Genomic DNA, 12,584 nt, shown 5'->3' with positions numbered 1-12,584 from the left:
CAAAAATATGAAGTCAGCCTTGGGCTCAAAGCTAGGCTTCTTTGCATTTTATAAGTGTGTCATTTTATCCATGATAGGCAACATAGTCATGACAAAGAATGTGATAGACAAAACTAAAGTAGAGATACTTGACCAGTGCAGCTGGTGATTCTAACATCTCAAATGTGCCTGAAAAGACTGGGGATTTGAGTAACAATTCTGGTGGCAAATGGGCCAATAGAAGCTGCGTCCTGTGAGCAGATTCATTGTGTAAAACAAAGAGGGAACAGACAGCAGAAATACCAACCAAAGTGCAAGCCAAGGTCAGATGCCTCAAACATCCTCAAATTACAGAATAGCCGCAACAGCATAAAATTTAATCATTCAAATATCAAGTATTTATATTATAGTAATCTTCTTCTGGCAGTAGGAAAGTGTCCTGGAAGGCAGAGCTCTCCTCTAGCCAAGTAAGGAGGGAGGCAAGCACAAAGCTGAGGCATCTGCTCACACACTGGACATCCAGTTTATTCTTGCTCATGGGGCTATTTTCTATTCAAAAATGAAGCCAGTCTAGTTTTAAATGTGGATACATATGAGCATCAATAAAACGTGGGAGGCACAAGTAAAATTCTACAAGTCAGATGAGAGACTATAAGAAATCCACTAACAATGCATGCTGATACATGCAGTTTCAAAATATTTCTTACGAGCAAAGTATCAGAAAATGTGAGCATATTATATTTTATGACTGTGTTTACTATTTCTCCTCTTTATTCATCCTCTCTCAAAACGATATCAATTCAGATGTGTTGCTTCTCAATATATATGTTGAACTCTTTAAAAAAAAACAAAAACATGGAGACATAGATATAAAGCTAAGAATATAGAGAAATGTTTGAAATGAATCTGGAGACTTTAAATAACATACTTACTCTTTGTGATAGCAGAAAAAGTGCTTTGAGGACGGGAAGAGCCAACCTCAAATGAATTGTCATTCTTCCCCTTACAACTGCCTTTCTCCCTTTCTTCATTTATAATGTATAACCTTTCTTGGGACTCTGTCAGGGTTTACAGTGTATGGTACTTTGCACAATGGTGAATTGAAAGCATACAGAGCAACATGTATGGGAAATTCTAAATAGGTAATAAATGACCATCTCTGCAGACCAATTACTTTGCCATTTATGGTTAGCACAGCATAATTTGGGTAGTTCCACTTCTGTGGTTTGCTCTTTGTCACTGTTTAGTTAATTCTTTCATATAGGCTTCAAAATTAAAGGCTGAGAAGCCAAGGAACACAGGGTTCCAGGAAATATGAATGTCCATCTAGTTTGAAGGATTTTGGGGAATGAGGAATGGATTCAAAGATAGGAAATGCTTGTGGTAGAGAGGACAAGTAGTTCTAGAGCACCCACCCGTTTCAATAAAAAATGTTCTCTCCCCCTCTCTTTTATCTATTGAAACTCTCTATGGTATTTTATTTGAAGAGAAAGTATACCCAGAAGAAAAGCTTAGTTATGAGAAATCATTTGAAATCCTTGGATATAATCCAGCATTTTTCGTACACTAGAATGTGGTCTTGCTCCCTAGGAAAATGTTCATTAGAATTTTCTGAGTTTATTAAAATGACAAGTGAAAAGCTACCTGATTTCACATGGTTAGTAATCAGGATTAGGTAAGGAAAGAACAATCAATCTATCAGAAACCCAGCCTGTCTGTGTTCTACTATGAAAAATATAGCACAATATGGCTTCCATACCTAACAGAATATGTATTAACAAGGACAGCCCTAGACCTAATTGTTTGTAATCCTAAGTGGCTCTGAACTTCACTATAATTCTTGAGAACCCAGTTTGGGAAACCCATTAATAGGTCATCTGCAAGGATGCATCCAGTTTTAGAACTCTATGAGTTTCGTAACTCACAAGTATACATTCTGATGTATTCTTGTCAATTTAATATTACTTTTAAATATTATTTAATACAATAATATATAAAAACTACACTTTTAAGTGTTAGTATTCATTTAAACATAATAGATGACAATGAGTTTTATGACTATCACTAAAACCACAGTAGAAGTCCTTGTAGTGACAGGAAATAAAAACTAAAAAATACTGTGACAATTTATTAGAAAAATAGATTTAGTGATGTGAATCCAAAATTTTGGCTACTTTGTTCTGATCTTTCTAACAAATAGACTTTGAGCCTTTCCAAAAGTAACACTTGTCCTAGCACCAATGTCACAGACAATATTCATCTTCTACTTGCTCTGACTATGCTGACTCACATTCCCTTTCTTTATTTGATTTATTTTACAATTGCACACATTTTTCATCCTTTATTCTGAAAAAACAAAAGGAATGTGATAGTCCCCTAGGCTCTAGCATTGTGAAGCATTTTATGACTAAGTTTCCCAGACACTCTTGGATTACTCTATATCTACACTTTCTCTAGGATTCTAGTGCTCCCTGAAATGTGTGACACTAGTTCTCATCTTGATAAGGAGTCAGGAACCCCTTATCATAAAGTAAGGTTTTGAAAAACTGATCCGTATTGTCATTCCTCTGAATAATACTCACTAAAGTAACAACATAAATTCAATATAGTTTAAATGAATATGGTGGAAAGATATGTCCAAATACAGTCTAATTACTAAACATTGGCATGCATTTGGAATGTTATTACCCCCCTCACATCAGATTTTTTTTTAAAGTTGATATTGTTCAAGAACATATAAAGAGGTTTAATATCAAAGAAAACAACTTCCTAATAGAAATGTAGAGAAATAATATTTTTATTAATTTACTCACAAACATGTTGAAAAGTAATGATCTTACTTGGGTTTAGGTAGAGCAATATTCTCCTTTTATCGGAATTCACTTCTCTGGCAATCTCAACATTATGGAGAATAGTCTAGATACAGAAAGCAAAAATAAACAGTCTCCTGAATATTCAAAAAAGAAACAATAAAATGTATACACTAAAACGTATTCACTTTATCCATAGGAAGACATGCATTCAATTTATATTTATATCATATACAATTTTACCACATTTCCTTGTTAATTTCTAGGAGTAAGTCAAAATCTTGCAAATCATCAAGAGACTGAAATAAGATAATAATTTTTCCCTAAGTGGCTCATGTCACAAAATTAAGTTTTGCAGAACACATTTTGTGGTGATTGGCTTTAAAAGAAGTACCAAAGGATATTTGATAATCTGCCCAAAATTGTATGTGCCAGTAGTTGGCATTGAGATCTAAACTGCTAATACTGCAGCCTTTAGAATGACTCCAAGTTACAAATACTGGTAATCTGTAAAAGTCTTTGTTGTGAGGAATTGCCTATTGGTTTGATGCCAAGAAGTGATTACTATTTTTAATAAGACATAGATATTAACTCAGTTTCATATTGAGAGAGAGTAGAGGATTGGATGTTAGATCTCTATAAATCAAGACTTAAAGCAACAGATCACTAATTCTAGAGGTTGGAATGATATCTCTGCCTCTGCTACTTAATTTTTAATAATCCCATTTAAGTTATTTGTTATCTCATGAACTCCACTGTAGTTTTGAAAATACTTTTATACTTTAATGAAATAATCGTCAAGTGATATGTTATATTTAACAGAGCAATGCTTATCAAGAGAAGTTCCAGGGACATACAGCTGGCTGCATAGAGGCAGCCTGTATGGTTCATCAAAGACATATCTGATTTAGTAGGTACATTCTGATTCTGAATCTGATTCAGATTTCTACAGAGCCCTATGAATACAGCATATTAATAAGCTTCCCAGGAAAACCTGAACCTTAGGCAAATTGGGAACCCTAAACTAGAATATAAACTTTTGGGCTGTGATAGGAATAATTCTGGAATGTCTCCTAGTCTCCTGACCCTTGGTGAACACTCTGTATGATCTTTTATGACTGTGGGCTTAGCTTGTGACTATGATGTATTTTACTCATGTGATGAAGTTCCATTAAATGACAAAGGTGAACTGATTTTGCTGCTGTAATCTCCAAAATTAGTTAATTTTCAGTTAACTAATTTAAGGTAGATTATCTTGGGTAGTCCAACTTGGTCGAGTGGGAGCTCTTACAAATGGTAGGATATTAAAATTGGGACAGATTCTCCTGCTGGCTTTGAAGAAGTAAGCTGCCTTGTTGGGAGAAGGCCACATGCTTAAGTTCTCTTACAAGTAGCTACTAGGAGCTGAGAGCAACCAGTTGCTGACACACAACACGAAAACAGAGAAATCAATAGTACTACAAACAAAAATAACTGGATTCTGATAATGACTTAAATGAATCTGGAATAAGACTCTGAGCTCGGTATGAGAACACAGCCTGGCCAACAGTGTGACTGCAGTCTTGGGAGACCTTGCCAGTGATTAACGTTGTTTTTTAATATAAGTGTAAGAATTAAGATTATGTATTAATTAAGAATAATATTAATTGCACTGCAATTATCAACATTGCATCTTAAGATATATAAAATTTAATACTCTTGTATATAAAATTTAATTGTTTTCTTATTTTTAATTGTTTTCTAAGAACCAATAATTTAACTTGATCTCATTTTTTTCTATAAGTATATTCTATAAGTTGAAATAATAAGTATATGTCAAACCTCTCCAATTAAGAAACAAGTACACAACAAATCACAATTGTGTTCCACAGGACCACTGTTGAGGTATGAGAGTAGGAACATTCCTTAGAGAATAATGCTTCTTTACTCAAGCTGGCCCACATCTGGTTTGCATAGGTACAGAAGGGAACAGATATTAAAACTTGACCATACTATGAGTAAAACAAAGAAGCCAAATAAAAACTAGAACAATGGGCAGCTCAAAGCAGAGTTTGCTACAACTACTAAGGATACACGCGAAGAAGATAGGTTAATTATTTATTATGTAAGGAAATAGAAGAAAGGAGCGATTCAAAGTTTTTGCCAACCAGGATACATGAAGCCAAAAAGAAACCCCAGGGCCTTCACTATGATGCCTTTCCTCAGAGTCTGAGGTCCCTGGCTGATGTGCCTTCCTAGGTCTTAATATGCATGTTTTATATATAATATCTAGGATTTTAAGTTGTACTTAAGTGGGATAAATAGACAAAACTGATTCTACTCCGTTTTGTTCCGAAACAAAAATCTGATTCCATTTTTTGATTTAGGCATTTAATAGAATTTTTTTAAATATGAAATTTAAGAGTCTGCATGTGACTTAAAAAATACAATCCTGACTTTATTCAATGAGAAATATAATAAGATACATTACCTGTATACTCTATGTTGAATTTTCATAAAATAAATGATTATTTACTGAAATTACTGTAAGACAAATATCACCAAGGAAAACAGATTCAAGAAAAAATATGGAAAACTTAAAGAAAGAAAATTAAATAAATTAAATGTAAAGCAGTTTGGAATGCTATTCATCTATACAGAAATTTAAAACAATTATTGTGTCTAGCATATTATTTAATGAGGTAAGACATTGTTGAAATACTACTTGGGCTTAAACCCAAGGGATTAGCATAGACTTTGTAAGACAAAATCATCATTATTTGACTGGCAATAAATTTTGACGTGTTTTCAATTTTTTTTTTCTTTTTCCATTTGGTGAACAATAAGAATTTCACAACCCACAACTTTTTTAAATGGAATTTTTGTCAGTATTTTAAAAGTGTTATCAGCTTTAATGTTACAAAAAACAAACAAAACTCTAATATAATTGATGTCAGAGGAACTACTGTAAGACTTCTTGCCTCAACACACTCTAGAACCCTGTTATAGTTGAGGAAGGCTGTATTTTGTACTGCAAACATCAGAGTCTTTTGCTACAAAATAAAGTGTGTTGTAACAGTGACATCCTCAAATTAAACTTCCCAAGGTAGCTAAAAACATGAATAGAGCAGTATGCTACAAACAAAGGGGTCAAGATTTGTGTTCAAGTTGCAAACTACATGGGAAACATTCCACTCTACAAGAGTAAGGTAGCAATATTATTAGTGTTACTTTAACAATTCCCCAAATAATTCTAATTAATTATTTTCATAATGTTTATTTATTTATTTTATTTTTTATTAAATTTATTTGGATAACGTTGCTTACTAGTAACATGTAGGTTTCAAGTGTACAATTCTATAATACATTATCTATATATTGAATTGTGTGTTTACTGTCTAAAGTCCAGTCTCCTCCCATTACCATATATTTGACCCCCTTTATATTTATAGAAAAATAATGTTAGGGATGTTTCACTGGCTTTGTTACATTTCAGAAAACATTTTTTTTAAAGATTACTGTGCCAAGGCAATGAACTAATTTGTCAGAGTCAGCTCAGGATAATAAAGATAGGAATAAATGACATCTTTCAAAACCACTACAGAGATTGTAAAAAGAGTGATAAGTCTTAACTCTTTTTTTGTATCCAGATCCTTCACAAATGCTATGAAATGGACTTCATAGCATCTCAAAAATGTCTAGTTAGATATTCCTTAAATCTATGCTGGGCTTGGTCAGTAACTTGCAGTAAAAGTACATATATGGTAGTACTGCAACAAAGGTTCAAGAAGCTTTGCATATTTTCACTCTTCCTTTCAGAAATTTTCCAGTGGGAAGGACAAACCCAGAATAGCCTACTGAATGAGAAGGGCTCATATGGAGGGGAGACTAACTGTTTTATCTGAGGTCCTAGTCATTTGAGAGTTTAGCAAAAGTGCTTATCTGACCCATGGTCAGCCATGAAAACATGCAAAAGCCAAGATAAAGGATTCTCAGCTGACCCATAGACTCATAAGCAATAATAATGACCTAGTTATTCAATTTACTAAAATTTGGGATAGTTTATTATGCAGTAAACACTAAACACTACGGGAGACAAGCACAGAACTGGAAAAATCATGCATGCAATTATGTATTTAACAGATACCTTCGTAAATCTCATATTTGTGTAAGTCATTTACATTGACATCCTTAAGGATTGATTACACATATATTCCTTACTATATTCAAAAACACCCTTTGTAGACTTCCAGGCATTAGTCTGTGAATTACTCAATATTCTCTCTTCTGTTTCTATCACTGTCATGACAAAACAAACCTGTATACAATTATGCAAAAATCAAAAATCTTTGCTAATATTTTCCACTATAACCACATAAATTTTATCTTATTCTTTCAAATTAATGCAACAAATTGAAAAATAGTTTGATAGTTCCTCAAAGTGTGAATAAATGTATACAAGGTGTCTGCTATTTTATGTGTTAACAGAGTTCCACAAAGATATCATGCTTAAGTTGTTGAAATAAAATTCTAAATGAAGAAAAATTAAGTAGCTGAAAATGGTTTGTGGTATAATACTATTTTTACATGGGTAAAACACAAGAAAATCAAACACCATATGGTTTAGACATACATACTTTTCAAAAAACCAATGGAAATGAGAGGATCACGGAAGATTGCCCAGTAGGAAATACCAGGAATCTGTTTCCTAACATAGACAAGAATTTCACTGGCAGAATCTGTAGTTATTTTGGTCTCTGGAGTTTACTCCATGCAGACTTGAAGAGTAAATTTTAGTTAATTGTTGCTACTAATGTATTCAGCAACCTATTTCCTATCCCTAGTCCTGTGTCAGGCAGCTGTGCACATTTTTCTAGAGCAGCCTCCATATAGTTTGCAGTAGCCAGGATGGACAAAAAAACCCTGTCATACAAATATTGGGGATCTGCACTCTGATCACTGATGACTGTTTCTGATCACACAGGTACAACAAAATAGTAGGCAGTCATTGTTGTCACACTTTCCCCCACTGTGACAAGCACTTTCCCCTACAGCAGAAATTACTTCTGGGGAGATTAAAAAGGCTAGAGCCCTTTCACCTCACCTTCATTTTTCTCTTTTTCTCCATTTGGAATCAGACATTAAAGACTAGGACATTAAAATGCAACTGCATATACAATGAGAGTTAGAAAGCAACTGTGTATGGTCAGGAAATGACAAAGGCTCAGAACAGTCCTGATAAGACCTTAAGTTTACACCTAAGAATAATCCTTGACACCGAAACAACCCACACAAATAAATAAATAAAAGTAAATAAATACATACATACATACATACATAATTCTAAGCAAAAACAATTTTTAAAAAGGCAAAATTAAGGAAGGGGGAATATGATTTCCAGGATGACAGCATTATTAGATACAAATATCTAGTTTAAAAAAAAAATCACAAGGCATACATAGGAATAGGATAAATTTATTAAAATTAAAAAAAAATAATTTTTTTTAAAAAAATTAAATCAAATGATATTGTCCCTGAAAAAAAAAAATGATGGCAGATCTACCAGACAAAGACTTTAAAACAATTGACTTAAAGAGGCTCGAAGAACTAAATAAGATATGGAGAATGTCAGGAAAATGAACAAAATGGAACTACCAGTAAAGAGATAGGAGCCCTAAAAGAAAACGAACAAAAATAATAGAGCTGAAAAGTACAATAAATGATAAATTTACTAGCAGGATTGAGAGGCCGATTTGAGCAGGCTGAAAAAAAGAATCAGTAATTTTGAATACAGAACAGTGGACATTATTGATTAAAGTACAGAAAAAAAGGAAAGGATTGAAGAAAAATAAATACTGCCTAAGATACTTATGGGACACCATCCAGAAAACTAGCATACGCATTTGGTAGTCCAAGAAAGAAAAGAAAAAGAGAAAGAAACAGATAAAACACTTGAAAAGAAAAATGGCTGAGTACTTCCCAGGTTTAACAAAAGACATTAACTTACACATCCGAAGCATTCTGCAAACTCCAAGTAAGATGAAATAAGAGACCCACAGTGAGACACATTTTAATCAAACTAATAAAAGACAAAGACAAAGAGAGAATCTTGAAAGCAGGAAGAGAGAGCACATAATATACAAAAGATACTCAATAAAATTATAAGCAGATTTCACATCACAAACTGTGGCGGTCATAAAGCAGTAGACAATATATCTAAAGTGTTAATGAAAATAAATAAACAAATAAAACTGTTAACCAAGAATTACATACCTAACAAACATCCTCCAAAAGAGAGGGATAAATTAAAACATTCCTGCATATACAAAAGCTAAAAAATTGCATTACCAATAGATGCATCCTACATGAAATGCTCAAAGGATTCCAGCAAAGTAAAATGAAAGAATATTAGAAATTTGAAGTTATATTTTAAAAAAATCAATAAAAGTAAATACATGGGTAATTATCAAAACTAGTATCATTGCAACTACAGTTTATAACTCTACATTTTGTTGTCTACATGGTTCAAGAGATTAATGCATTTTTTAAAAAAATTGTCTAAAAGCTAATATTGGGAATTTGGTTTATAATTCCACATTTTCTTTTCTATTTAAGAGCCTGGTGCACTTAAAATAATTATTAGTTTATTTATGAGGGCGTTAAATGTACAGAGATATAATTTGGTTATATCAATATCCAAAAATGGTAGAGACAGAGGTACAAAGAAGAAAATTCTTGGATTTCTGATTAAGAGGACAGAGTAGGTAAATGCTGTGCTCACCTCCTCTCAGGACCAGATCAATAATAAATAATCTACAGAATAACCATCATTAACAATTATCTGAAGTCTAGCTGAACAATGGACATACAGAAGAAGCCATGTTGAGACTGGGAGGAGGGGCAAAGACATGGAGCACACTGGTCTCACACACCCATGTGTAACCATTAAAAATTGGGAGGGATATCTTGACTGTGGAGGTCCTTCCCACCAGAGGAGTGAAGAGTCTCAACTCCACACAAGGTTCCCCAGCCCGGGGTTATAGTTCCAGGGAAAGAAGTTTCCATAACTTCTGGATGTTAAAATCAGAGAAAATTGTGGCTGAGTTAACCAGAGGGTGGTTGCAGTCCTAGCAACTATTCTTAAAGGGCCCATGCATGGACATACTTGCTGACAGACTCACTCTGAGCTCCAGCACTGGGGAAGCTCAAAAGGCACCAGAAACATACAGGAGAAGAACTGAAATGTCTAGCTTCAGGGTGAGGGCTGGAGGGGAAGGTTTTTCCCAATCCAAAGAGTTGGCAGGAGTCAATGCTTCTTTATTGAGACCTCACCCTCATGCAAAGGAAGGCAGGTGTCATAACTGAGTCTCCATCAAACTGGCTATCACCTTTCATTGCCCCACACTAGTGATTCCCCAAGACCCTGCACTACCCAAATTTTGGGGACACCCAAGCCATATACAGTGTCTTTCTTGTACAAACAACCTGCCTTATCTCATTCTGTGGACTTATATAAAATCTCTCAAAGATTCACAAAATGTAAACAAGCAGCATCTGGTTTCAACATGTCCTGTACCTTTGGTTGAGAAGCCGTAAAGCAGGACTAGGGACAGCCATTCTTGGTCCACAGATTTTCCTCTCAAGGCACCTCTAAGCCCAGTGTGTGCACTGGCCACCTGTGGATTGCTTTGTGGCTCATACCAGAGGGCCCTGGGCAGGACACAGGGGCCACTGGGCAGGAAACACCCTTGGCCTGCAAGGAATCCCTGCCCAGGTGGTCCCAGGGCTGGCATGCTTGGAAGCCAGCTTTGGACCAAACTGGAGGATCACCCGGTAGCCTACAATAATGACACACAAAAGGGGCAGAACAGTCAGGCACCAGAGCCATATTAAAATGAACACTGCTCTGTAGGGTCAGAACCTGCACTACAGATCCTCCACTGTGGTCAAGGCCAGTCCTCTCAACCAATCAATCCAAAGGCTAGTCACTAATAGTGATTTGTAAATAGCAACCAAATCTCAACTACAACAGGAGGGCAGACACCACTCAAACATGGGACACACCTGGAGCACTCAGCTCTGGTGACCAGAGACACTGTACCATTGGATCCCACAGAACACCTACTATATAAGGAAACTCTATTACAACCGGGAGGCATAGCAGCCCTATTTAATACACAGAAACAAATACAGGGAGGCAGCCAAAACTGCGGGATAAAGAAACATGACCCAAATATAAGAACAAAACAAAGCTCCAGAAAAAGAACTAAACAAAATGAAGACAAGCAATCTACCAGACCCAGAGTTTCAAACACTGGGCGCAACCATACTCAATGAACTCAGTGAGAACTTTAACAAAGAGATAGAAAACATAAAAGTAGAGATAAAAAAATATTAAAAAAAACACTCAGATATAAAAAATATAATAATGGAAATGAAAAATACATTAGAGGGAATCAATAGTAGATTAGATGAAGCAGAGGATCAAATCAGTCGTTTAGAATATAAGGTAGCAAAAAACATCCAATCAGAGCAGGAAAATAATCAAAAAATTGAGGATAGTTTAAGGGGACTCTGGGACAACATCAAATGCACCAGCATTTGCATCATCAGGGGTCCAGAAGATGAAGAGAGAGAACAAGGAATTGAAAACCTATTTGAAGAAATAATGACAGAAACCTTCCCTAACCTGGCAAAGGAAATAGATATACAAGTACATGAAGCGTAAAGAGTCTCAAACACAATGAACCCAAAGAGGCCCACATCAAGACACATTATAATTAAAATGCCAAAAGTTAAAGACAAAGAGAGAATCTTGAAAACAGCAAGAGACAATTAGCTAGCTACAAGGGTGTTCCTGTAACACCATCAGCTGATTTTTCAAAGAAACTTTGCAGGCCATAAGGGATTGGCAGGAAATATTCAAAGTGATGAAAAGCAATAACGTGCAACCAAAATTACACTACTCAACAAAGCTATCATTTAGAATAGAATAAAGAGCTTCTTAAACAAGAGAAAGCAAAAGGAGTTCATCATCACCAAACCAGTATCACAAGGAATGTTAGAACTTTAAAATTGGGGGGGGGGGAATCAAAAATACGAATAATAAAATGGCAGTAACTCCATGTCTATCAACAATTACTTTCAATGTAAATGGATTAAATGCTCCAATTAAAAGACAGGATGACTCAGTGGATAAGAAAACAAACCCTTACATATGCTCCCTACAAGAGACTCACATCAGATCAAAAAGCAAACACAGACTGAAAGCAGAGTGATGGAAAAAAGATATTTCATGAAATGCAAGCAAAAGCAAAAAACAAGAAGCTGAGGTAGCAATACTTACACTAGACAAAATAGGCTTTAAAACAAAGGCTATCATAAGAGACAAGGAAGGACCCAGTAATCTCACTTTTGGGTATTTGTCAAAAAAAATAAAAAGTTACTGTGAAGGGAAAAATGCATCCATATGTTCATTGCAGCATTGTTTAAAATGGCCAAGATGTGGCGGCAGCCTGGGTGTCCCTCCATGGATGAATGGATAAAGAGGAGGTGGCCCATATATACAATGGAATATTGCTTGGCCATGGATGGGAATGGGTTCTTGCCATCTGCAGTGGCATGAATGGACCTGAAGGGTATTGTGCTGAGTGGAGTATATCAGACAAAGAAAGACTGACACAGTGTGGTTTTGCTTATATATGGAATCTAAAGAACAAAACAAAGAACTAAAACATAAAAAAAACTCATAGATACAGAGAACACTTTGATGGTTGCTAGATGGCAGGGGGGTTGGGATGTGTGAAAAAGGGGTAG

At 35.1% G+C, this 12,584-nt stretch overlaps 1 protein-coding gene across 7 annotated transcripts in view; it reads right to left on the bottom strand.

Moving 5' to 3' along the window:
• Positions 1–12,584, bottom strand: part of SNTG1 (syntrophin gamma 1) — an 894,682-nt gene that overhangs the window by 536,578 nt on the left and 345,520 nt on the right. For 5 of the 7 annotated variants that reach the window (XM_081070081.1, XM_081070080.1, XM_081070085.1 and 2 more), the window contains one exon: positions 2,820–2,895. The exons of the other annotated variants lie outside the window; for them this stretch is intronic. The gene's annotated coding sequence lies outside the window, so the exon portion shown is untranslated. The remainder of the gene's footprint in view (positions 1–2,819; positions 2,896–12,584) is intronic. 7 annotated transcript variants of the gene reach the window in all.

The sequence above is a fragment of the Rhinolophus hipposideros genome (genome assembly GCF_964194185.1).
Source record: "Rhinolophus hipposideros genome assembly, chromosome: 13".
Taxonomy (NCBI): Eukaryota; Metazoa; Chordata; class Mammalia; order Chiroptera; family Rhinolophidae; genus Rhinolophus; species Rhinolophus hipposideros.
Note: the sequence above shows the minus strand (reverse complement) of the source record. Positions and strands in the feature narration are given on the sequence as shown.